Raw genomic sequence first — 26269 nt, forward strand, 5'->3', positions numbered from 1 at the left:
TGGAAATCAGTACCTTATTCATAGGGATACAAGAAGAGAATATATCATTCAGATAATATCATTGTAAGCATTCCCAAGGATAAATATGCATGTTCATTACTGTGTAATCCTAGGAGCAAAACAAACCCTCTGTTACATAACTCTTATTTTACCTTTCTTAATCTTTGAGTAATTAACATGGAAAAAAAGTTGTTTTCTGGGCCACTCCACAGACAAATAGTTTCCCAGCAGAAAGAGACAAGCAAATAAGCCTGAGCATGTGATGGACTTGGAAAGCAATGAATCTTAACAAATTTGCAGTTGAATTATTGAACTGTTAAGACTGCAGAGTTAAACAGAAAAGATCCGGATGAATAAATGGGGTTTTGTTACCTTTGTTTCTTTGCTTATTTTATTTGTTGCAGCTGTTTGTTGCCATGAGCACCAAAAACTATGACATTGCCATTCACACTGAATATTTTTATTTGGAAAATAAGGTTTCACTTACATAGTTGAGGTTCATCAACCACATGAACTGAGAGTGGGAGGTTTATACACACATACACCATAGATTTATTTGCTAAACCACTGATCTTTGTTTATTTTTAGATGAACTACAAAATGGTAGTTCTTCAGTTTACAGAGTATTTTATCTGACTCATTCAACAAATATTTTTTGAGTATCTACTATGTGCTGCATGCTACTATGTACTATATGCTCTAGGCCCTGAGCTAGGTGCTAGAAATAGGTGCAGGGTGGCCGGGCGCGGTGGCTCACGCCTGTAATCCCAGCACTTTAGGAGACCGAGGCGGGCGGATCATGAGGTCAGGAGATCGAAACCATCCTGGCTAACACAGTGAAACCCCGTCTCTACTAAAAATACAAAAAATTAGCCAGGCGAGGTGGCGGGCGCCCATAGTCCCAGCTACTCGGGAGGCTGAGGCGGGAGAATGGCGTGAACCCGGGAGGCAGAGCTTGCAGTGAACCGAGATATCACCACTGCACTCCAGCCTGGGCGACAGAGCTGAGACTCTATCTCAAAAAAAAAAAAAAAAAGAAATAAGTGCAGGGCAAAACAGAGTATTTACAATCTTGTGGGTTAGTTGTACAGTTAAACAATTAAACAAGCAATTATAGTAAGATGAGTTAAGTGCCTGGAACACATATAGCAGACACACTCAATATATCCTGGGGCTCATGGGTAGGGAGGGCTTAGTCAGTGAAGCTTCCCAAGGAAAGTGACATTGAGTGGCACTTGAGGAATGACTAGGAGTTATTCATGCCAAGGAAGATGGAAAAGAGGCAATGAAGTTGAAGAAGGCCAGATACCAAAGAGAGCAGTGAGAAGGCCAGTGCAATAATGGAAAGGAGAGACAATGGTAGCGTGGACTTGGGAAACGGCAGTGGTGTTAGAGAAAAAGAGATGGGTCTGAGAGCCATTAAAGAGGCACAATTGGCAGGATTTCATGATTTACTGGATGTGAAAGATGAGGGAGAAGGAAACACAGTTGCAGGTTTCTGATTTGGACAACTGGGTGCATGGTGGGTGTTATTCACTGAGCCATCACTTACAGGAGGAGCAGGTTGAGGGGGGCAGATTATGAGTTCAGTTCTGAATATGTTGAGTTTGAGGTACATGGCAGGCATTGAACTGGAGATTTCTAGCACATAGTTGGACTATAGGGTCTGAGCTGCAGATATAGATTTGGAAGATAATGATCTCAGAGCAGATAGCTGAAGTCATGGGTTTTCATTAGATTATCCAGAGAAAGTCTACAGACTGGGAAAAGCAGAGGTCTACTGGAGTCTACTGACCTTTAGGGAACCAAGCCAAGGAAAGATATCAAAAAGAAGCCTGAGAGGCCGGACACAGTGGCTCATGCCTGTAATCCCAGCACTTTGGGAGGGTGAGGCAGGTAGATCACTTGAGGTCAGGAGTTCGAGATCAGCCTGGCCAATGCGGATAAACCCCATCTCTACTAAAAATACAAAAATTAGTCATACATGGTGGCACGTGCCTGTAGTCTCAGCTACTCGGGAGTCTGAGACATGAGAATCACTTGAACTTGGGAGGTGGGGGTTGCGGTGAGCCAAGATCATGCCACTGCTCTCTAGCCTGGGTGACAGAGTGAGATTCTGTCTCAAAAAAAAACAAGGAAGGAAGGAAGGAAGGAAGGAAGGAAGGAAGGAAGGCCGGCCTGAGAAAGAATAGAAGAGAGAGACTATCGTAAGGCAGGAGAGACAAAGCATTTATCTATCCTCTTAGGTTCAGTGGCTAGGGCCCTAAAAATTAAACTGGTAAAAGACAGACAATTGGTAGAGAAAAAGCATATGAATTGTATTTGATGCGTAGTTTTTATGTGACACAGGGATCTTCCTACCAAAAAAGTGAAGAACGAAGAAGCAAATAGGTCTGAGAGTTTATATACCATTTTTAACAACGAGAAAAATAAACTGCAGAGATAGGAAAAGACAAAGGATGAAAAGTTTTTAGGCTTCTAAAGGCTGCAAACTGTGGGAAGGGAAATATATAGAGAAAACTAATGGAAAATAAAGGCTATCTTAGCAAGCTTTGTTTGTGCAGGTCCATCTTGGTGCCAACTTTCCGTCTTCTTCACAGTCATAAAATTTGCCCAAGAAAGGGGATTTATGGCAATCCTCAGTTCTCAAAAGTTTCTGCTTTTAGTCAGATAATGGGAACTCTAGAAGGAATTCATTCTGTGTCTGTTGATTCTCCATTTTCTTCAGTTCAAAATGATCCCTGTGCCAAACTGGCATATTTTGGGTTGGCATAGTCTAATCCCCTTCGGTGGTAAAGTCTCACACACCACAGAGAGATCAATTCAATTCAAACAATATTTATTGAGCACCTGCTATGTGCCAGGCATGTGCTAGTGGGTAATGAGGATAGAGCAGTGAAAAATGCAAACCCAGTCATTATCATCAAAAGAAGAGAAAAATGGCCATGAAATTTAAGATTGTGGAGACCATCTGCAATTCACAGTAGCAGTTTTAATGGAAGGGAAGGTGAGAGGCTAGGTTAGAGTGGAGTGAGGTGAGACTGGAGTGAGGAAGGGCATTGGAAAATGGAGACAACTCTTTCAAGTGTGATCATACAGAAGACAAGAATAACGAACAGCAATTAAGGAAGATGGGGAGCCAAGGATGAGGGGTTATTTTGTTGACTTTGTTTGTTTCATATTATTTGAGAATACTGAACATGCTTATATGCAAAAATAAATGTGCCACGGAGAAAAATGGGTTAATACAGAATATAAAGAGGTAGGCCGGGCCTGGTGGCTCATGCCTGTAATCCCAGAACTTAGGGAGGCCGAGGCGAGAGGATAACCTGAGGTCAGAAGTTCAAGACCAGACCAGCCTGGCCAACATGGAGAAACCCCATCTTTACTAAAAATACAAAAATTAGCCAGGCATGGTGGCAGGCACCTGTAATCCCAGCTACTCGAGAGGCTAAGGCAGACAGAATTGCTTGAACCCGGGAGGCAGAGGTTGCAGTGAGTGGAGATTGCGCCACTGTACTCCAGCCTGGGTGACAGAGCTAGACACCCTGAAAGAAAAAAGAAAAGAAAAAGATGTAGTTTATGAAGATGATCTCTGAGGGAAAACAATGGGACATGGATAGGGAAATATGTAGCTCACCTTGCAAGTCTTACCTGTGTCATCTCCTGTCCTGTCCTAACCTCTTCCCAGCTCTGGAGGGAGCATTCAGCTATATAAACACCACCCCCACTTCATTCCTGTAATCCCTGACCAAGAGCTTTCAGTACCTAAACCCTAGGAATTTGGAAATAATTGGTAGAACTCTTAACACCTCAGAGTCAAAGCTTGGGCATTTCACAGGGCTATCAAAAGCAGCCTTTCTTTCTCATCCTCACCAACCTCTGAACTGTAGGGTGATCAGATCACCTTTCTGCCCCCTCCACCCAGCCTTTAGCAAGGGTGAAGTTCCTCTGTTTTTCTTATATCCCCAGACACTAGTATAAAGAGAGGGGCAGGAAAGTGAGGAGAGACTCCTGCCTTATATCCCAGGTACCTGATCAGGTACACACACACATACACACACACACATCTCTGCAAACTTATGCCCTGGGCCTGGATCCTACCCTATTCCTCATCCTGGCATAAGCCTGCTTTGCCTTGTTCCATCAGCATTGCTATTCTGCAATTTGAAATTATTTCCTATGCCAATCCGCCTGAAGGAGGCTCCACTTGGCCCTCCAATGCCAGCTTGGAGCTGGACCAAATTTCTCTCACTCCTGCTTGACTTCATCTACCTTCCTGTAATCTCCCATCCCCAGCTCATGCTCTCCTGGGTTCACAGCATGCCTTGAGGTCAGTGCTGTCAGCACCTCCCAAGGGATGCCAGGGCTGGTAAGGAAATTTGCAAGGTCTTGACTCTGAAGTCAAAACACAAAACATGTTTAAATGAAATTGCCTCCTTTTGCTAGCCTAAAATCTAGATTTTTACATGTTTTTGAGGAACACAAAAGTGTTTCTGTGGGCAGTATTGAGCAGGGACTTAATTAATTATTAATGGGTATAAAGGAAAGAACACTGAATCAACCACAATTCAGGTTCCCACTTGCCATTTTTTTTTTTTTTTTTTGAGACGGAGTCTTGCTCTGTTGCCCAGGCTGCAGTGCAGTGGCAGTGCAGTGGCGCAATCTCGGCTCACCACAACCTTTGCCTCCTGTGTCCAAGTGATTCTCCTGCCTTAGCCTCCCGAGTAGCTGGGACTACAGGCACACGCCACCATGCCCAGCTAATTTTTGTATTTTTAGTAGAGACAGGGTTTCACTATGTTGGCCAGGCTAGTCTCGAACTCCTGACCTCGTAATCCGCCTGTGTCAGCCTCCCAAAGTGCTGGGATTACAGGCATGAGCCACCACGCCTGGCTGCCATTTCTTAATTCTGTGGGTTTTGGCAAATGCTCAAGGTCTCTGAGCCTTACTTTTCTTATCTGCAAAATGGGGATGATTATAGCTATGTTCTAAATACATCATGAATGACCTCATGTAATCCTCACAACAACCTGGTAAGATAGGTTCTATTGTTAACAATACTTGATGATCAACGTTTAAACCAGCTAGTCTTATTGCAGTGCCTGCTCTATTAACCACTGTGCTCTACTGAGCCAATAATATCTTCCCTCCCACTTTCAGGGATATCAAGAAGAGCACATGAAATAATGTGTAAGAAAACACTTGGTAGATTTGCTTAATGGGTACAAAGTTACAATTTTGTAAGACAGCAAGAGTTCTGGAGATGAATGGTGGTGATGGTTGCCAACAATGTGAATGTACTTCATACTACTGAACTATATGCTTAAAAATGGTTAAAGTGGTAACTTTTGTGTTATATGTATTGTACATTAAATTTTTAATTTAAAAAATACTTGATAATTATAAAGTGCCGTAGAAATGCAAACTATTAGTGATAGTTTTAATTCTTTTTCATTTATAAACCAACAGGTTCCCCAAAAGATTTTATCTGACTATTAATCCTCTGAATGCCTAGAAGAGATGATGGAAAAAGAGGACCCCTAGCGTAAAATGACAGCATCTCTACTCAGCAGCTTCAATGGCAGAACAGAAATGAAGAGGGAAAAATGAGTCCAGGGCAGAGCCTGATTGCAAATACATTCCCTGGCCACCTTCTGCATTGTCCACTGGGTCACTTCCAAGAGGAAAGATTATTGCTGAGGTTCAAGAAACCACATCAGCGTTAGCCGGGTTGCTCATCTCTTCATTTGTGTCCATACCTTTTCAGGCTGAGGCTGAAGGCATCACCAGTGATTTTCAATTATCACATGTGACTCACTCCTGGCAGTGTGCATATTTCCCACCCTTGGTCTCCATTGCAGTGGGGCCTTATATAATTTATTATACTTATGTTATTATATTCCCTGTAATGGCTTTCTTCTTCCCTATAATGTCTTTCCTTTCTCCTAAAAACAAATTTTAATAAAAAGTATATATTCATTGTAGAAAATTTAGAAAATATAAAAATAAATTGCTCTTGGCTAAGTATTAGATTTTGCCCAATAATTCAAAAAAAATGTTTTCTGATTCTCTCCAGGGAATAAAAAAAAAAAAGTGAAACTCTCTCTTATTTTAAGGAGGCATTAAGTTCCAAAAATTTCCTTAAAGGTTTATTATCTGGCACTCTGGTTGCTTTCTCCCATTAAAATAATGTCAGGAAGGGCTAGTAGGTTTCCAGATCAGACTGCGAAATCCTCCTTGATGCATAATGGAGCTGAACTCTAGCTTGGTGAAGCTAGAACACCAAGCCACCAGCCTCTAGGCTCCCACTAGGAGGCAGGGACTTTGCCAGCTATTTCTGAACCTGTGGCATTGGCACCCATTGGATTCCAAACAACAGTGATTTCCAACTTCGACTTTCCACAGACAGGAACTGACTTTGTGGGTACTTCCTCCCTCAAACAGCACTAACAAGAGTACCCAAGGTTTCCATAGTCGGAAGGAAGATGAAACTGCCTGGTTAAAGAAGGGGACAGTAACCTTTAGTGCATAAAGCTCATTGGTAAAGTGACTGCCCACAAATTAGTAGCTGCTTTCTAGAATATGTTGAAGAACTATTTCAGCATCTTCTCTTTCATTGAGGATAGATACAACCAACAGCTAGCCATATTTATTAAATGCCTTCCTTCTATTTGTTAACCAACAAATTTGTGCTGGAAAGGAAAATGAAAGTGTTTTTGTGGCCACAAGTCACCTGATTCCAGTAAACTTTCTCCTTTCTGAGACTACAACTGTAGGCACAAAAGGACTGGAAAATAACAAACTTACAAAGCAATACAATTTAATGTAAGAATAATTCAGGTAACTTGGTCTTTGAAATTGATTAATTTCTTAAAAGTTATTTGGCACTCACTCACTAGCACATTTTCTTTTTTCTTTTTAAGTCACTCAACAAACACCTGCCTACAGTTTCTATGTGTCAAGTGCCAGGCTAGGTTCTAGGTACCCAGCTGTGATCCCATCCGCTCCTGGAGTTTCAGATGAGTAAAATTAGAAGACTCGCAGGGAGCAAGTACCAAGCAAAGAAATATACAGTAGTCCCAAGACCCCTGTGAATGCCTAAAAACCACAGATAGTACTGAACCCTAGATATACTACGGGTTTTTTTCCTCTATGTATGTACCTATGATACAGTTTAATTTATAAATTAGGCACGTGAAGAGTTAACAACAACTAATAATCAAATAGAACAACTAGAACAACATACCGTAACAAAAGTAATGTAAATGTGGTCTCTGTCTGTCTCTCCCTCTCAAATAGCTTATTGTACTATACTCACCCTTCTTCTTATGATCTGCCAATCTGATTACCTAGATGGCTGCTAAGTGACTAACAGGTAAGGAATGCAGACAGTGTAGATCCGCTGGACAAAAGGATGAGTCACAGCCCAAGCAGGATGGAGCAGGATGGCGAGAGATTTTATCACACTACTCAAAATGGCACACAATGTAAAACGTATGAATAGTTTATTTCTGGAATTTCCCATTTAATATTTTCAGACCACAGTTGACTGCAGGTAACTGAAACCACAGAAAGTGAAACCACAAATAAGGGAGAACTACTGTGCAAACTGTGTGTGTGTGTGTGTGTGTGTGTGTACATTTCCAATCTGTGATAGATGCTGTGATAGATTTATGTGATGGGGGATAGCAAGAAGCACCTACTGAAGGGGGAAAGGAGTGAAAAACATTAAAAGCAGAGGCAGCTACATGTGTATCCTGAAGGAACTGAGGGAAAGACAAACGTGGCTGAACAAGTGACCAGTGGGGCCACTGGCAAGAAACAAGGGGAGAGGTATGTGGGGGACAGATAGCACAAGACCTTGTAGAAATGTGGATTCCGTTCTAAGTGAAGGACAAAACATGGGATGTGAGGGGACATCACCTTGTTTATGGTCGCTGGATGAAGAACAGATATGAGGTGGTTCAAGAGTAGAAACTAGGAGACCAACTAGGAGGCTGTTGCCTTCTGAGAAACCAAGGTTTGTTTAAAAAAAAAAAAAAATCATAAACGATAAAAAAAAATTCCCATCAAAATATGTCTTGGCATTGGGAGAGCTGGAACTTCTTCATATTACATAATATTGTCAGATATCATAGTATGTTTATTAATTTATATGATTGTTTATCTGTTCAGCATCTATCTTTCCTATTAGAAAGTAAGCTCTGTGAGGATAGGAACTGTGCCTTGTTCACTCCTGAATCCTCAGGATATAGAACCGCACCTGTCACACAGATTCTCAATAAATACTTGCTGAATGGATGAACCATATATTTAATCCTTTTGTAAAGCAAGGCTCCGTTGTGTAAAGCAAATCATCATCCTCTTTCTTATCCATTTTGCAAGTCTGGGTCTTTATATCAACTGAGAGGAACAAAGAAAGAGCGAACCAAGTCAAATGAAGTCTATTGTTCCAAATCCAGTGACTTCACAGAATGTAAATCCCAGAAAGATAGAGAACTTGAATGTGCTCACTGTATATTTTAATGATTAAATTAATGAAACCAGAGCTCAGGGCACTTATCTGTGGCTTCCAGAATTGTACACTTTTAGCAGATTTAACAACTTTACATTTTAAGATGGTATTTTAGCTGTCCATTAAAGCATTTAAACTCATTTGATTTGACAAGTATCATGCCAAGCTGGTTGGCATGAGTTGTACAAAAAGGCTTCCACCCATTTCAGAAAAAGAACAGTATCATAGCATGGTCTGCAATAAAACTGGGAGAGTGATCCATCTATTTATCCATGTCAAAGGTGTCTGCTCCCTTGACTCCAGAAATCCCAACATCAGGCTTGAACTGTAGAGGATCATCCCTGGGTACTAAGGTCAGCAAGTCAGCAAGTTTCTGAGCCCCTTCAACTAAAACTATTCCTTGATGTAGGCTCTACAAGGTTGTATTTTCTATGGCTGCCATAGAAATGATCACAAACGTGGTGGCTTAAAATAACAGAAATATATTCTCTCACAGTTTTTGGAGCTACGAGTTTAACATAAAGCTATCAGCAAGATTTGATTTCTTTTGGAGGCTTGAAGGGAAAATCCATTCCATGCTTCTCTTCTAGCTCCTAGTGATGGCTGGTAATCCTTGGCATTCCTTGGCTTGTAAGTGCCAATCACTCCTATTCTCTGCCTTGTTCTTTAGACCTCCTTCTTATCCGTGTCTTCTCCCCTTCTCTTCTTTTATAAGGACACTTGTCATTGGAGTTAGGGCCCATATTATCCAGGATGATTTCATCTTAAAATCCTCAACTTAATTACATCTGCAAAAACCTTTTTTCCAAATAAGGTCCACATTCACATGTTGCAGTTGGACCTATCTTTCAGGGGACTACCATGCAACCTACTCTCAGGGCTGAAGCAAAATTAAAACTTAAAAAAAAAAAAAGTGCAATTCTAATGAGGTAGTAATCTAAACATGACCAGAGAAGGTTTTTTGCAGGGGAAAAAAAAGGCAAATCGTCTTGGTTTTGTGTTGTTTCATCTTGTTTTAGTTGAGCATGAAGTCACAACTTTTTTTTTTTAATACAAAAAGAGAGAAAGGGGGTGCCCACTTATTTAATCAATTCTGATGAATCAGTATCAGAGTCCCTTTGGGGAAACCAAGTTAAGGCCAGGGTGGGGCTGATCATGGAAGTGGGTAGGTGAAGGAGGAAGCCTTACCAGGTATTCTAGGCATGACACCAAGCTCTCCAGGGCATGTCAGGTCCATCAGCTCTGGACTACGTTGCTTTCCCTGCCCTCAGGTTTCCAATCTGAGTTTGGAAATGTCTTCTCCAAAACTCAAGCTCATCCCTGAATTGCAGGGTACCCAACTAGCAACCTATACCTGACTAGATGTTGACCTCTTGTCTAATCCCTTAATTTAGAGTGCCTGATACTGAACTACATCCCTAATGGAATGAACTCATCATAGCAGCTCAAGGTGAAAGACCTAATCCCTTTCTCCGACCATCAAATCCCAAACCTCGTGTTTTCTCTTTGATCTGTAGATGCAATAGGTTGTCCCAAATTGAACAGATGTTTGTGTGTTGTCCAGAACCTCTTCCTTTACACACTTCCTTGCAATTTGATGTGGAGGAAATAGCCAACCTTGGCTGAGAGCTTGGGCGACATTACAAGGCACATGAGGCAGGAAGAAGCACTGCCAAGATTTCATTTCTGTTTGTGCTGGTCTCTGCTGTGGTTTCCAATGAAAAGAACAGTTTTAAGAAGGTAAAGTTGGCAGAGCGAAACTCCGTCAATGGGCTACTTTCAGCTTTGAGGAGCGCAGCATTTTTTTTTTTTCTAGGGGTACAGTCCTCTGGAAGGTTGAAACTTTTCCCTGGCATAGTACTTCACTAGAATCAATTGTGCATGTTTAAAATTGTGCTTTTAATGTTATTTTAAGTACCTATTTTATAATTTCAATAAAACCACTCTCAAGCATGAGGTAATGCTGATTAATGACACTTCTCTGGTACACCAAGAGCTCTCAGTTCTGCTTTGTGCCTCTATGCTCACCTGAGGCATCCCATTAATCACTGTTATGCCACAGTCTGTCCTATCATATTGCTTAATTACCATTTCTGTTACTCATTCATCTACTCTACTAATCCCCACAGAACAAATTCATCAAACCCTGGGGCCCTGAAGCAACAGTGTTCCTGGTCTTGCCCAGAACCTAGCCCTAGAAGCATCTTCTTTATAAAATATGGAAGAATCCCAAGTCTCTTGATACTCAAGAAAAAATAACCGTAATACACATTGTCTGTGCATGGGAATCTTGTCTCCCTTCCTTTTTTGCAGACCCAAATCTCATCTACCTTTCAAGGCTCAGCCAAATCTCTGCATCCTCTATGAATTCCTCCTTAAAGGTCTTATTGCCAATATCATAATCTATATCACCTTATTATTTTTATTCTATTATTTGTGGCTTGTATAAACAATAATTCAGCTAGACAGTAAATTTGTTTAGGACAGACTTCATGTTTAATGATCTTTGGTAGTAACTAATAAAGTACGTAATAAATAAAAATAACACCAACTATTGTCTCTTCATTATGTACCAGGAACTGGGCTCAGTGGTTTACAAGATTATCTCAATGAATTATATCAACGATCTTTGATGGAACTTCTTTTACTGTCATCTTCACTTCACAGAGGTGAAATTGCCCTTGTTCACATAGTTAATAAGTAGTAAAGCCAGTGTACAAACCTAGGCAACCTGAGTCCAAAACCCAAGTGCTAAACCACTAAGCAGCACTGCTTCTTCTCATAACCTTCACAGTGCTGGGCAGTATGTTAATCACATTACTAATTACTAATTGTGTAACTTAGATGAAAATTCTTGCTCTGCAGAGTTGAAAAAAGGAGAACAAATATGTGGGTCTAGATTAGAATAAAGACAAGAGAGGGGAAAAATTCTAAACCTGAAAGACAAAAATAAACATCAGGTATTTGAAGTGGGAGAAAAGTATTCAAGAGACCAGGTATACAGAATTCTACCTCCTACAGAAGATATTTCCATACAAAAATGTAAATAAAGTTTTGAAATTTAATAGTAGTATAGTGAAGCCATAATGTTCCTTGATAATAAACTTTTGTTCTAGGAGACCTAATAGGAATGGACTAATAGATTAGAACATGGATGTTTCATCACTGATGAAGTGAACCAGTCACTTCATCACTGACTTATAACCAACATCTATCAATCCTCTTCCCTCATACAATCAATAGGAATCATATTTTGCTACTTCTCCTTGTGAGGACCTAAAGGCAAAAATGCAAGTGCTCCGTTCTCTTCCACCAAAAACTGTGCAGGAATATGTGCCAAAATACGAAAAAACTTTCTAGTCGTGACAATTTATATTCTCATATAAAAATCATCAGGAATAACCATTTGTATTTCACAATATTTAAGACAGACAATCATTAAATCACAGAAGATAACTGTATAGCACAATGTATTTTAAGTTTCTGAACCCTTATGCAAACTCTCTTACCATTAGGCAAAACAAGTTACATAGTTGTTAGGATAGGCTACCTCATAGAGGGCTTCAATTTTACCAGCAACACCTCATATCCCATTTTCGTGCATATGTATGCATGTATATACAAATAGGAAGAATTTTCACCAAAGTGTTCGTAGTGGTTATCTTTGGCAGATGGAATGTGGGATGTAGTTATTTATATCATTTGAATTTTTAAATGATCATGCATACATTTTTACAAAAACAGTACATCTATAGACCTTTGACTTAGGAAGTGGCTTAGACCAGTTGACCAGTTAAAATTAAAAACCTGCTTCAACACCTACGAAAAGAAGAGAAAAAAAATTGAAAACCTGCTGGGTATCTGGAACAGTCGAGGCCAGCATCAGACCCATATGCCTTATTATGAAGGGTGAGAGAGTGGGTTTTGTCAGGAATTATCAGAAAATAACAAGACGACTTTCACTTCTGGGAGTGAGCTGAGGATGGGAATATCACCCAAAACGGGAAAGGACCTATCATGCAGAGCCAAGGAACACCACCGATCTGCTTTGCCTCCTTCGCGTTGTTACATAAAACTGGCATTGTCAGGAAAAAGGAAGTTAGCATACTCAAACTCTAATTCAGATTCCAACACTCATTAATCATAGAAATTTGAAAATTAGACACAGTGAGGACAAAGAGCACATTCTAAGTGAATACCAAAGGAACACTTACTATCTCCTTCCTCAATTCTACGCATTTTTGCTTTCTTTGGTGTATGTGACGACTGATTGCTCATGCTCACAGCAAAAGCACTAACTATGCATACAATCACTCAGTGTTTTGGTTTTATATTGCCTCTTCTGTGTATGATTTTTTCCCTTAGCTAACTGTTGTCTTCAGAACCTAACTACATTTCAGGAAAGAGCAGATTTCCTCACACTGGCTACAAGAGGGCAGGTCAACATAAGAGGCACCAGGTAAATACCATTTTTCATTAATACCTAGGATTTTCTTTTTCTCATTCCTCCAAGGCACAGGAATGAGAAAAAGAAAATCAAGTGGGAGAATTCAATTCTGTAAACAATTCCTATAGCCCTAATAAGCACACGGTATTGTGCTGTAGCCCTGTCCTACAGAGGTACATAAAAAGCTTTTCAGTCATTGTCATATAGGTCTTCAGAACACCCTGGTGAGATAAATAATCAGCAAATGAGGAGCTGCAATAACTAGCATAAGCCAGTGGAGAGAGAACTTGCCCTGTATATTTGGGGACTTGTGGAAAACGGAAGCTTCCTATCTCCCAGACTTATATTCCATCCACTTTGGAAAAGCTTCTCCAATTCCAATTTGTACCCTAAAATCTATCCCAAGAGTCATTTATTTCTAGTCATTCCTGACATTGGCACAATTAGAGGACCTCTGAAAAATCTTCTAAACATTTGCCTCTTGTATATAAAATCCCATTCAGAATAATGATTCTAAATGCAAGGAAACTTTGCTGATTACATCCCTACTTTAAGTAAATTATTATTCAATGCTCTCGTTTTCCATAAACTTTTCTTTAACCTCCTATAATTACTGTAGCTACAAAAAAGCCTTGTATTAGCTAACTTGTGCCATCTAAAGGTTATATTAAGAACTTCTTTAGCCAAGAAAAAACAATAATTTTTTTCTGCAAATCTTCGCAGCAGACTTTCTACAAAATGAATTTGACAAAATTGTTTTGTGTAAGGTTAAAACATAAAACAGGTAACAAGGGTTTGAGCATATGTTACTGATATTATTTCAAATTAAGATAAAGGAGAAAATCAAGAAACCTCTGAAAGTCTTAGCTTTATCAATTGTGGGATCTTAGGCAAGTTATTTTAACCTCTCTGACCTCATTTCTCATTTATAAGACAAAAAGGCTGAATATAATTTCAAAAGAAACTTGCTAATGTAATTTTTTAATTTTATGAAATGAAACACTTAAATTTCTAAGTACGTGAAATTCAAGGAAATGGGTAGGTTAAAAGCGGGTTAGTGTACTAAGACTAAGTGAAATAAGCTCAAAGATTTTATACTCCTTTTTCTTCTTTTCAAATAAATACTGTAATTCACAGGATCCCACGTGTGTGTGTGTGTGTGTGTCTGTGTGTGTGTGTGGTGTTGTATATAAACACTTTGACAGATACTGGCCAGCTGTTTGTCAAACGATTGCCTCTTTTCTGGGAATATGGTGGTGTACATTTTCCAGGCTCCCTCACAATTAGACTCTGACAATGTGATTGAGTTCTCCCCAAAGGAATGTAATTGGAAACATGTATGCTACTTCCATGTTAAGCCCATAAAAACTTCACATGTATGACTGTCCATGCTCTTCCTCCTTCTGCTGCTTGATGTGGACATGTGTGACAACTTAGAGAGGAACTGGGTATCCCAATTACCATTTGGAGGAGATTCACCTATCAACCAGAAAAACCCATTTAGAATTGTATGTGAACAAGAAATAAACTTATTTTATGTATTAGCCATTATATATCAGTGGCTTTGTTACATCAGTTAGCCTCTAATAAAACAAGGATTTTGAATTCAAATTGGCCAAGGGCAGATTTACGCTCCTTTCTGGGATCCCCTTAAAAAAATGCCAGATCTAAAATCATGTGAGACATATGACTTTCTAATTTTACTTGTGCTGTGAACTTAAATAAGAATGTGCAAATCTTGTCACCTCAAGAAAAAAAAAAGGAGAAAGCACCATGAGCCACTTTAAATAGGATAACACAATCCGAGCTAAAAGGAAAGCAGAAACAGCCTCTAAGGTAGCCCTGAAGTGGCTCAGTGCCTAGTACAATGTCTTCTTGCACACAACTGACATTCAAAAATATTTCTTGAATGAAACAATTAGTGAACGAATGAATGGCTCACAAATCTAATTATTTCTGAAGTAGACTATGAAAAAAGGATATATTATGTGTGCCATAGAATGGTTAGATTTTAATGCATTCAGGACAAGACTGTTACCAGCAATATCTGTCAGCACAAAAGAAAAATTCTATTCATAGTCGGTCATGGTGGCAGGTGCCTGTAACCCCAGCTACTTGGGAGGCTGAGGCAGGAGAATCACTTGAACCCAGGAGGCAGAGATTGTAGTGAGTCGAGATTGCATCACTGCACTGCAGCCTGGGAGGAAGAAAGAAGGAGAGGAAGGAGAGGAAGGAGAGGAAGGAAGGAGAGGAAGGAAGGAAGGAGAGGAAGGAAGGAAGGAAGGAAGGAAGGAAGGAAGGAAGGAAGGAAGGAAGGAAGGAAGGAAGGAAGGAAGGAAGGAAGGAGAAAAGAAAAGAGAAAAGAAAGAAAAGATTCTATTCCTAATCCATACTCCACTGACTTGTTGGTCCATCAGTAAGCTGGGGTATTTGAACATTCACTCAATAAACCCAGCCTAAGCTTCCACCATGAGCCAGGCTGTGTTCTGCCCCCAGGGGAGCACATTCCCTCTCTCTAGCGCTCCCCACTTGGGACCTGAAAACTTTTCAGGGAACCTCAGCAGGCTTCCAGCCTCCTCTGGGTTCTTCAGTATTATCACCTTCATGTGTAGAGTAGGACTGGCACAATGATTCAGAGCACAGACTCTGGAGTAAAAACACCTAGATGAAAACTTGCCTCTGAAATTATTATTGGGAGTTTGGGAAAGTTACTAAAGCTCTCCTTCCCTGTAAGTAGGAATACTAACAACACCCACTTCTCTGGTTGAGGATTCTTTGAGAAACTTCAAGTTTAGCACACTGCTTGGCACATACTAAGTTAAATCTCAGTGACGCTTAGATACTATTTCTTTTCTTTGAGAGATAAGACTTTAAAATGGCAAGAACCAGTTGAAGTAACACCAGAGAGCAAATCATAATTCCTAGGTTGTAGTTTCAGGACTGCTGCTAAATAGATATTTTAATGTCATTTAATGTCCCTGAGTCTCAATTTTCTTATCTTTTAAATGAGAGGGATAGCCAGACAACTCGTATTTCTTCTCTCAGCTCTATGATTTCATAACTTATGTCTCACTCAGGTCTCTACAATCTAAAGCTCAACACTTTGTTCTATTCTATACATAAAGTACTAACAGACAATTCCATAACCTCCCTCTGACACCTACTCCAATTATTTTAAGCCATGAGAGTTCACTCCTGGCATCTTTGCCATATGGCAAAATGTGTAAGACAAAAGGCAGGTGGAGCCCAACAGAACTACAGTGCTCTATCAAACACCCTGAGGGCAGATGTTATGGCCAAGTGTGTGGGATCCACAGACACGTCGGCAGAGAGCATCAGTATCTCTCAGAAGCTGCCACATTCATCTCCTAGCAAAGTACCTCAGGCATAAATAGTAGAATTCTAAGCACAGAAAGCACTCAAGAAATATCCGTTGCTTTGCTTATGTAGAACCCTCATTTTCTGATCCTAATGAATTGCATTTAAAGAAACTAGAAGAATAAGTATGTTTCTTCCTTCAAGTAAGGAATTATATAATTTGTTTTCCTAGAGCCACCACATAGTAGATTCTCAATATATGTGTGTTTAATGAATTGAATCATTCTGAATCTTCTGGCCCCGTGTTGAAGAATTCAAGCTACTAGAATCTTAATTTAGGATTTATATCTCTCCTAATAGAGCTTGTGGTTTATCATTACAATAATGTGCCTCAATGACTCACTTCTCCCTGTGCCTGTGCCCCTTTTTCAATGTGATATTGCTGTTTCTCCGATGAAAAGGTGAGACTTTTTCCTCCCCCCTTTGAATCTGGGCTGACTTTGTAACTTGCTTTGACCTTTAGAATGTAATAGAGGTAACACAGTGAAAGTTCCAGACCTTTGACCTCAAGACTCCTTAGAGCTTCTACCTTTGCTCTGTTAGGACCTAGCTACCATGGAAAAAATCTTGGGGTTAAATGCCAAGGAGAGACTATGTGAAGAAGGAGGTCCTACCTTTGCAATCATCCCTGTCAAGGTCCCAAACACGACAGTGACACCATCTTAGACTCTCCAGCTCCAGTAGAACCAGCTCTGTGAGGGAGTCTGAGTAAGACCAGTAGAACTGCCCAATCTGCAGAGTCATGAGATACAGTAAATTGTCATTGCCTTAAAACACTGAGTGTTGGGGTAGCTTGTTACACAGTAATAAATAGTCAATACAAAACTATTTCTGAACCCTAATCAGAACAGTCCCAACATAAGAGGTTTTATACGAATTTGATTATAACAGCAGTTCTATGAGACAAAGAAAGGAAAAAAGGGGCAAAATATCAAATACATAAAATGCCAGATTAAGTCAATATGCAAATTATGCAGGAAATAAAATTCAGAAATTAAATAACATACTATATTATTTTTGGGGCTCCACAGAAAACAGTTTCCAAACTGTAGACTTTTTTATTAATCCATTATTTATTAGTTATTACTCATTGTTTTAGTTATCTATTTCTGCATAACAAATCACCAAAAGCTTAGTGGCTAAAAGGATAATAGTCACATATTATTCTCATAATCTCTGGGGATCACGTATATGGGGGAGGCTTAGTTGGGCAGTTGTGACTCAGAGTGTCTCATAACTTTGCAGTCAAGGTGTACGTAAGGACTACAGTCATCTGAAGGCTTGACTGGGGCTGGAGGATCCACTTCCAGATGTCTTGCTCATGTGGCTGGCAAATTTGCTCCTCTCCTTTTGGGCCTCTCCTTGCAGCTCTGTGTGTCTTTACCACATAGCAGCTGGCTTCCCCCAGAAGCAGAGAGATTCAAGAGACCAAGGCAGAGGCTGAAATGCCTTTTATAACCTAGCCTCCAAAGTCTCACATCTTCACGTCTGTCTATGTTCTATATGGGCACACAGAGCAGCTCTGACTTAATATAGGAAGGTACTACACAAGGGCAAGGATTAGTGTGGATCCTGTTAGGGGACCTCTATTGCCAAACAAATTGAGAGCTCATACTAAAAATGCATATGCATCAAAATCATTAAAAATAATATTAGAAAGTCAAATCAGAAACCATAAACAGGCAAGAAGGGAGCTATTTCTGCCTGGGCCTTCAGGTAAGATATTTATTACAAGTCTACAATTTCTTAAGAAAAACCCTTGAGAGCAGATATGTTTCAGAATTTAGAATTTTTTGATTCCAGAAAGGTAAGGAGACACATACACCATATATTACACAATACCCTCCAGTAGGGCCAGAAGCAACAATGTAAAATCAACCACATTGTTATTTATACAGCAAAATGTGTGAATTTTAAAACTAAGTAGAATAAAGACTTTAAGTGGTCTGACAACCATTTAGATCAGATTTTGACAACAAAAAATTTTTTAAGCCTAGGTTTTTAGAGCTTTTTGGATTTCTGAATTGTGGACAAAGAATTGTGAGCCTGGAGAAGTTGTAAGTTCACAGGTTCGGGACATATAGCTACAGACTGCCCTAGATTTCATGCATCCATCCCTATTTCCAGGCCTTGCTTCCCACCAACACCCTTGTACTGCTGATCAAGTTTGTCACAAACTCAAATTCTCAAAGCTGACCCATTCATATTTAGGGTCTCCTGATGTCATACTTCTCTGCCATAGATTTTGATTTGGGAGCTAGCTTTTCATAGCACCCAGCTTAACCCCAGTCAAGACAAAAAAGCATAGAAATTGTTTGAGAGAAACCAATGTTTTCCTTACATCAAATCCTGATAGGACTTTAGTCAAATGTCCTATCATAAATACATACTTCTAGTCTGATAATGGACACATCCAAAGCAAGACACAACGTCCCCACAAGTCACAAAGTAAATGATTATTCATTTGTATAAAATAAAAGTATGAAATTTCTAAGCAGGGTTAAAAGACAAGTGACAGACTTGGAAGTTTTACAGCATGTAAAATAAAGAAAGAATTAATGAGAGCTCTCCAAGTTAACAGGAAAAGAACAAAAAACTAATGAACAGGAAATTCACAGGAAATACATTCAAATGCCAGATAAACACATGAAAAGATTCCTGACATTGCTAAGAATGAGGAAAATACAATTTTTTTAAGTGAAGTACTATTTTTTATTCATCAGATGGGTGGAAATTCAAAAGTTTGATAATATCAAGTTTTTACAAGGGTGCACGGAATAGCACTCTCACACTCTTATCTGTGGACATATAAACGGTACAAACTTTGCAAAGGTTAATTTGGCAACATCCATCTCAATATAAATACAAAACCCTTTAACCATTGATTAAACTTCTAGGACTTTATTAGCATATGACATGGTTTGGCTGTGTCCCCACCCAAATCTCATCTTGAATTGTAACTCCCACAGTTCCCACATGTCATGGGAGGAGCCCGGTGGGAGGTGACTGGATTATGGGGGTGGGTCTTTCCTGCGCTGTTCTCATGATAGTGAATGAGTCTCAAGAGATCTGATGGTTTTAAAAACAGGAGTTTCCCTGCACAAGCTCTCTGCCTGCCGCCATCCACATAAGATGTGACTTGCTCCTCCTTGCCTTTTGCCATGATTGTGAGGCCTCCCCAGCCAGGTGGAAATGTAAGTCCACTAAACCCCTATCTTTTGTAAATTACTGAGTCTCAGGTATGTCTTTATCAGCAGCATGAAAACGGACTAATACAGCATATATCCACAAAAACACAAGTAGTCGGATTTTAACTACAGCATTTCTTGAAACAGTGAAAAATGTGAACAATCTAACTTTCCATTAATAATGAAGTATTTAAAAAAGAAACAACTATGATATAGCCCAGGAGTTAGAAATCTATCGGTCCCTGAGTCAAATGTGGCCTGCATCCTGCCTTTGTACTGTCTCCAAGCTAAGAAAGGTTTTGAAAGAATTGAGGACAAGGAGGACAAATAAGAGGAAGAGGAGAAGGAGGAAAAAAAAACGAGAATATGTGACAGAGAGCTTAAGTGACCCAGAAAGCCTAAATATTTACTATCTATCACTTTACATAAAATATTTGTCATAACCATGAAGATGAAGAGAAAATTAGGGTAACTATGATTACCCTAATTGCCAAGCAGTGAAATTAACAAATTTATCCTATTCCTATCATCTTTAAGGCTACTGTGCCACTATCTGATAGCATTTAAAGATATAACTCTCTCAGTGCCCCCTTTGAAAGTTCGTGAGGCATTTAAAACATAAGCCCCATTTAAAAAAACACACACACACATTCAAAGTGGCTGTCTGTACTGATCACTACCACTAGCGAGTGGTTATCTAAGGCTCATGACTCTCAGTTGACCAATGCTGATATCAAAAAACCATAGTTTCACAGGATTAAGAGACCCCAGAAATTCATCTAGTTTGAATCTTAATCTTATGCCTGGATCCTCTTCACAGAGTTCCTAACAAACAGCTGGCAAGAACTTACTGTGATGAGGGCCATTCCAGTATGAAACAACTTTGAATGGGGGAATGGTGCACGGATGCACATACACCAGGTACAATCAGAGACTTGTGAAATGTTCACATTCTGGTTTATTGAATGATTAACAAGATAGCAGACCCTAAACACCTGAAGTAAAAAGAGGCTGCCAAGGGAAATTTTGTGGGGAAAATCTGCGACACTCACTACTTACTTCACATAAAAGCAATGAATAACCTGTTTCTGAAACTATAGAAATTAACCCAGGTGTTCTGGATGTGGTGATCTAGGGTCAGCATATGCAATGCAGGTGTTTCAGGGTCTGTTAGAGAGAACTATTATGGAAGGTCCTTTTATTTCAAAGATTTTTAGTTATCATTTGTAGATTAGCCTCAGTGGTTGACTCAGAAGGTGAGGAGACAGATCACTCCCAGGTCGGGGAATGCAAAACTAAGTGATCCGTTAGAAAAGAGACATCTCTGACACCAGGACTTGCTTTGGTGTTTTGCAATAGGAAGAAGATTGCTCTTGGAGATGATTCTACTCCCAGCTCCCCACTCATGGCACCCTTCTGCAACTTACCAAGTGTAACCTCTTAGCCTCTGTTATTTTATCCATAAAGTAGGGATTTATACCTTGCCTGGCCAAAGGTGGGATTAAGGCAGATGACTTCATGAGGGCCTACCTGACAACAAGACCTATGATTCTGGCTTAAATTCCAAAGTTACCACTTTTTTAACTTTTTGCCACAAGACAGGAGCCATTCTCTCCTTGTTCTAATGATTCTCCTTGTTCTCTCCTTGTTCTAATAATCCTAAGCAAGGCAACAGGCATGAGTTATGCTGACTATTCACGTCTTCTTGATTCATGAGTTTGTGAATTTTAATCGTAATCACTTTTCGCTAGAGGCAGATAATCTAGTAAAGTGAGTAGTAGTAGGAAAAACCCTAAACTGTGTTCTGTTTACCCCACCAAAAAAAAAAAAAAAAAAAATGGTTGACATTTTCTTACTCAATAATAGCACTTTGCCTGTAAAGACTGCTTCACAACTGACAAGATCTAGACAAAATAAGCAGCCGTGTCTCTACTTTCACATGTGGAAACTAGTACCAGCTCTAGAACCTAGATCTCCCAGCACCTCTGAGAGCTATCTTTCCATTATTTTCACCTCCAGACTTCCATTAAATGATCCTGAACTACTAAAAATAAGAATTTAAAGACTTTCAGGGGGAATAAAACTCAAAATCTATTCTGGTCACTGTGCTGAAAAAAGCATAAACCTTCGAGAAAGACAGACCTAGTGTTCCTCACTCCCACTTACCTTAAATACTTCTAATTCTCTGAGTCCTCATTTATTTTATAAAATGAGGCGTATGATACCTCCCTCACATGGTAGTTAGCAGAATTAAATAACATGATATATGTAAGTGTAGGTACCTAGTGGATTCTCTATCAATACTAAATCCCTTAATAATCTCAACATTCAAGAAATTCGACTTTAGGCCAGGCGGGCCTGGATTCACGCCTCCAAACCCAGCACTTTGAGGACCAAGGCAAGAGGATCTCTGAGGCCAGGAGTTCAAGACCAGCCTAGGCAATATAGTGAGACCCTCACCCCCGACTCCATCTCTACAAAAAAAAAAAAAAAAAAAAATTTAAAACTAGCCAGGCACAGTGGCACGTGCCTGTAGTCCCAGCTACTCAGGAGGCTGAGATGAGAGAATCCCTTGAGCCCAGGAGGTCAGTGAGCTGTGACCATGCCACAGCACTCAAACCTGGTTAACAGAGAGACCTGTCTTTAAAAAAAGAAAGGAAGGAAGGAAGGAATGAAAGAAAAGGAAAGAAAATAAATTCTACTTTATTTTGGGCTTAAATCTTTCCTGTCACATTTTTTTTTTTCTTTTAACACTGTGGAAGATGTGTGTGTTGAGGGTGGGGTTGTGTGTGTAAATCTTTAGTACCTCAACGTACTGTAAGTTTTAGAGTATGAAGGGAGGCTGGGCATGGTGGCTCATGCCTGTAATCCCTGCACTTTGGGAGGCTGAGGCAGGCAGGTTGCTTGACCTCAGGAGTTCAAGACCAGCCTGGGCAACATGGTGAAACCCTATTCTACAAAAAAATATAAAAATTAGCCATGCAAAGTGGTGCATGCCTGTAGTCCAAGCTACTCAGGGGGTGAGGCAGGTGGATCAATTGAACCCAGGAGGTCAAGGCGGTAGTGAACTGTGATCGTGCTACTGCACTCTAGCCTGGGTGACAGAGCGAGAAGAAAGGAAAGGAAGGAAGAAAGGGAGGAAGAGAGAGAGAGGAAGGAAGGAAGGAAGGAAGGAAGGCAGGCAGGCAGGAAGGAAGGAAGGAGGGAAGGAAGGAAGGAAGGAGTGAAAGAGGAAAGAAAGAAAGAAAGAAAGAAAGAGAGAGAGAGAGAGAGAGAGAGAGAGAGGGAGGGAGACAGAAAGAGAGAAAGGAAATGTGAATATAAACTCAACGTCAAGTTAGCGATCCTGATCTTTAGCCTAGCATAGACAGTATGATACTATATATCTCATAGAGTAAAACATCTCTTAAACACCGCATTTATGGGAGCCTCCTTGTGTCATATCAGTACACAGGAAGAGAAGCCCTGAATAACCAAGAAACAAACAAAAAAAGGAGACCTGAATCACTTGCTGTCGGGTTTTTTGTTTATTTGTTTAATAATTGTAGCAGGAGAAAAAGTAGTGGAAATATCCTAACAGGCAAAATGCTACCCATCTGCGTCTTGTATGGCATTGCTTAAACTCTGAGAACAGGGGGAACTGATTCCTCTGCCCAGATTTCCCATGATAGTGGCAGTTTAAAAACAAAACAAAACTGGACTTGACTCTCACAAGGTATTTTTCTTAAAAGCCTTGCAAAAGATCCTAACGGTTTTCAAAGGCCAGGCCTCAAAAGCAAAACGATTTTGCAAAAGCCAACTCTGGTTTTGTTGTAACTACCATGGCCAAACGAAAACTTCACCAATCTTTCATGAGTTAAAGCAGCTCCAGAGCAGCATACCAAGCAAATGGCAAGGCTACGGTCAATGTAACTTACTTTGAGAAAATAATGACAGTTCAGATTTGAAGGAGCTCAGAGTCAGGCTTTATCCCCAAACAGAGACTCATTAAGCACACAGTGTATTAACTACAGCGTACCCTACAGGAATAAATTCAGAGCTCTTGGCATATGAGATGTTAGGGCTGGAGCAACTCTGAACTTCTTTTATAAAGGCATGAAAAACATGAGAAGCATGCCTCTGAACCTGAGCCAACACATAAGACTGCCATGCCCTCCTGTTTGGGCAAGAAATTGAAAAACACTTAACCTTCAGGTAGTTATCTGTCCTTACTGTGTTATTCTAATCCGTAATATTCTGAAGATAGAAAACTAAGGCTAAAATTTGAGTAACTGGGAATAGGGTGAGGAAGACCCTATATCTAAACCCAACTTCACATTGCCAATTACTATCACTAATATTACTACTCTTTCCTCTCCTATCAGTAGACTTCAGCGTGTACTATAGGTTTATTTGCCAAAAAATTGTATAGATCTGTTTTGGAAGAAAATGCTGTGTTTGAGGAGCAAATGATATGAGGCAACAATGCTTGCTGGAAAAAACACAATGAAAAGAAAAAGGAAACAACAATCCAAGGAAATTGAAAAACCAGGAAAAACAAAGTGAGTGATGAAATCACATAACGAGGAAATCCGTAAAGCAAGATTAGGACATGCACACAGAGAAATAAATATAAAATGGAGAAGGGAAAAAGCAAGGAGCAAACATAAGAAAAATGTTTAAATGACAAAAGAAGAGAAAAGGGCATAGGAAAACAGGGTTAGAGGAACTGAGGGACTAAGCACTTGTAGGACAAGATAACACACTTGCAAACATTTCAGAAAGCACCTAGGTAATGGGACAAAATGATCTCGGAAAATGTTTGTCTTTGAGATGCTTTACATTTGCATTATTTGGTCCTGTATTAATTGCAGCAAATAAGGTATTTTTAATTGTGTTCAGGTACTAGGCAATGTAAGTCAGACTTTTTAAACTATCAATGTATAATTATGCCTCGGAACTTTTTCCCCAATAAGCATATAAGCAGATGAAGTCAATATAAAGTTACTATGATGGAAAAATACAATGAGTATTAAGGAGTCCTGTGGGGGTAATTATGCGTGACAAAACACAAAAACACCTAAGCTTTCCCCTTAGAGAAATATTAGGAATTTCAAATAGAGGAGAACACAGTCTAAGGGTCAAGCAAGCTTAGTATCTTGGCCTGATGCATAATAGAAGCAAAATTAGACTCATACTTAACTGGTCCATTTCTCACAGAGGAAATCATTTCAGTCATACCATTCTAAAGCCATCTTAATATAGAAATTCTTAACACAGAAACTTAAAGACTGTAGCCAGTAAGCCAGTCACAAGGGCACGCATGTGCAGTCCCAGCTACTCAGAGTATTGCTTGTGCCCAGGAGTTCGAGACTGGCCTGGACAACGCAGTGAGACCCTGTCTCTTAAATAAATAAATAAATAAATAAATAAATAAATAAAGCCTGCAGCCAGTAATGTGAACAGATAAAAAAAATTAACTTCTAATAATATCTTCCCAAATTTTGAAGCCAGCTTTTCTTATTTAACTTCTAAAATGTTGTGGTATGCAAAATTTTGGTCTGCATGGTCTTTGCCCCGGGCTTACTCCTACGGTATGGTTCATTACATGGTAAAAGGATGTTAATGATCTAATGAAGGTTTCTAATCGGCTGACCCTAAAATAGGGAAATTATTCTGGATTATCCAAGGGGACCCCAAATAATCACATTTACCCTTAAAAGCAGGAGAGGAAGTCAGAGAGATGTAACAGAAAAGGAAGTCAAAGGAATTGAAAGTATGAGAAAGATATAATGTGCTGTTGTGGGCTTGAAGGTGAAGGGGGCTGTGTAGGAGGCATGAGAAGGAACTGAACTCTGCCAACAACCTGAGTAAGTTTGTGCTTTAAAATGTAAGTCCTATTATTATTCAGATATGGTGGGCCAAAAGATCAGAAGATAGTTGCCATTGAAAAGACAGTTTGTTACTCACAGCTGCCAAAAGGAGCGGGCACGTCACACCACACAGGGAAGCACCAGGGTTGGTCAGGACACAAGAACCCTAATTGTGGTTTCCATAGGAAGAAATGAGTGAGGCGGAGTATGCAGGTTTAGAACTGGAAGTTAGAAAAATTACACTGGGTTCTGGAGAATAGAGGTTTTCCCCACGTGCCTGGTACCTAGGCCCTGGGATAACTGAGCAAGTGGAAAAGGGTCCTGAATGTGAGTCTGATAAATGAAGTGGTTCTGGTGGGTTTGCTAATTTGCATATGAAAGGTACACTCAAAGGCAAGTCATTTACTATCTCTAGGAATTGGCTAGACCTGGGAGGTACAGGCAGGGGAGCGCCAGCAAAGTCCCAGATGTCAAAGCATCAGAAATACAGAAATAAAAAGGCATGATTAATACCTTGGATACAGCTTGGATATAGATTCTTCCCAATAGTCACCAAAAATGAATGCAGCCCTACCAACACCTTGATTTTGGCTTTGTGAGATCCTGAACAAAGAATACATGCCATGCCATGCCAGACTTCTGTTCTACAGATCTGTGAGAAAACAAATGGATATTGTTTTAAGCTGTTAAATTTGTGGCAATTTGTTACAGCAGCAAGAGAAAACTGACACATATGCCAAATCTTCTTTGGGGTATGCTTCCAATTAATTCTCTGGGCATGCTATATCCTGCAAGACTTTCTGCCCTTTCACAATTACAATCATACAGAAAAAGGCTAATTAGACAAGCTATGTTTGATGACTATTTTTGGCAGGTTTTCATCAAG

At 39.8% G+C, this 26269-nt stretch overlaps 1 long non-coding RNA gene across 1 annotated transcript in view; it reads right to left on the minus strand.

Annotated features, from left to right (window-relative positions):
- Positions 1-582: 582 nt before the first annotated feature.
- Positions 583-26269, minus strand: part of LOC144333768 (uncharacterized) — a 69099-nt gene continuing 43412 nt past the window's right edge. The window contains exons 2-3 of the long non-coding RNA XR_013402771.1: positions 16958-17075; positions 583-3548 (exon numbers count right to left, since the gene is read on the minus strand). This is a non-coding gene — a long non-coding RNA (uncharacterized LOC144333768). The remainder of the gene's footprint in view (positions 3549-16957; positions 17076-26269) is intronic.

The sequence above is a fragment of the Macaca mulatta genome, chromosome 13 (assembly GCF_049350105.2).
Source record: "Macaca mulatta isolate MMU2019108-1 chromosome 13, T2T-MMU8v2.0, whole genome shotgun sequence".
NCBI classification, from domain to species: domain Eukaryota; kingdom Metazoa; phylum Chordata; class Mammalia; order Primates; family Cercopithecidae; genus Macaca; species Macaca mulatta.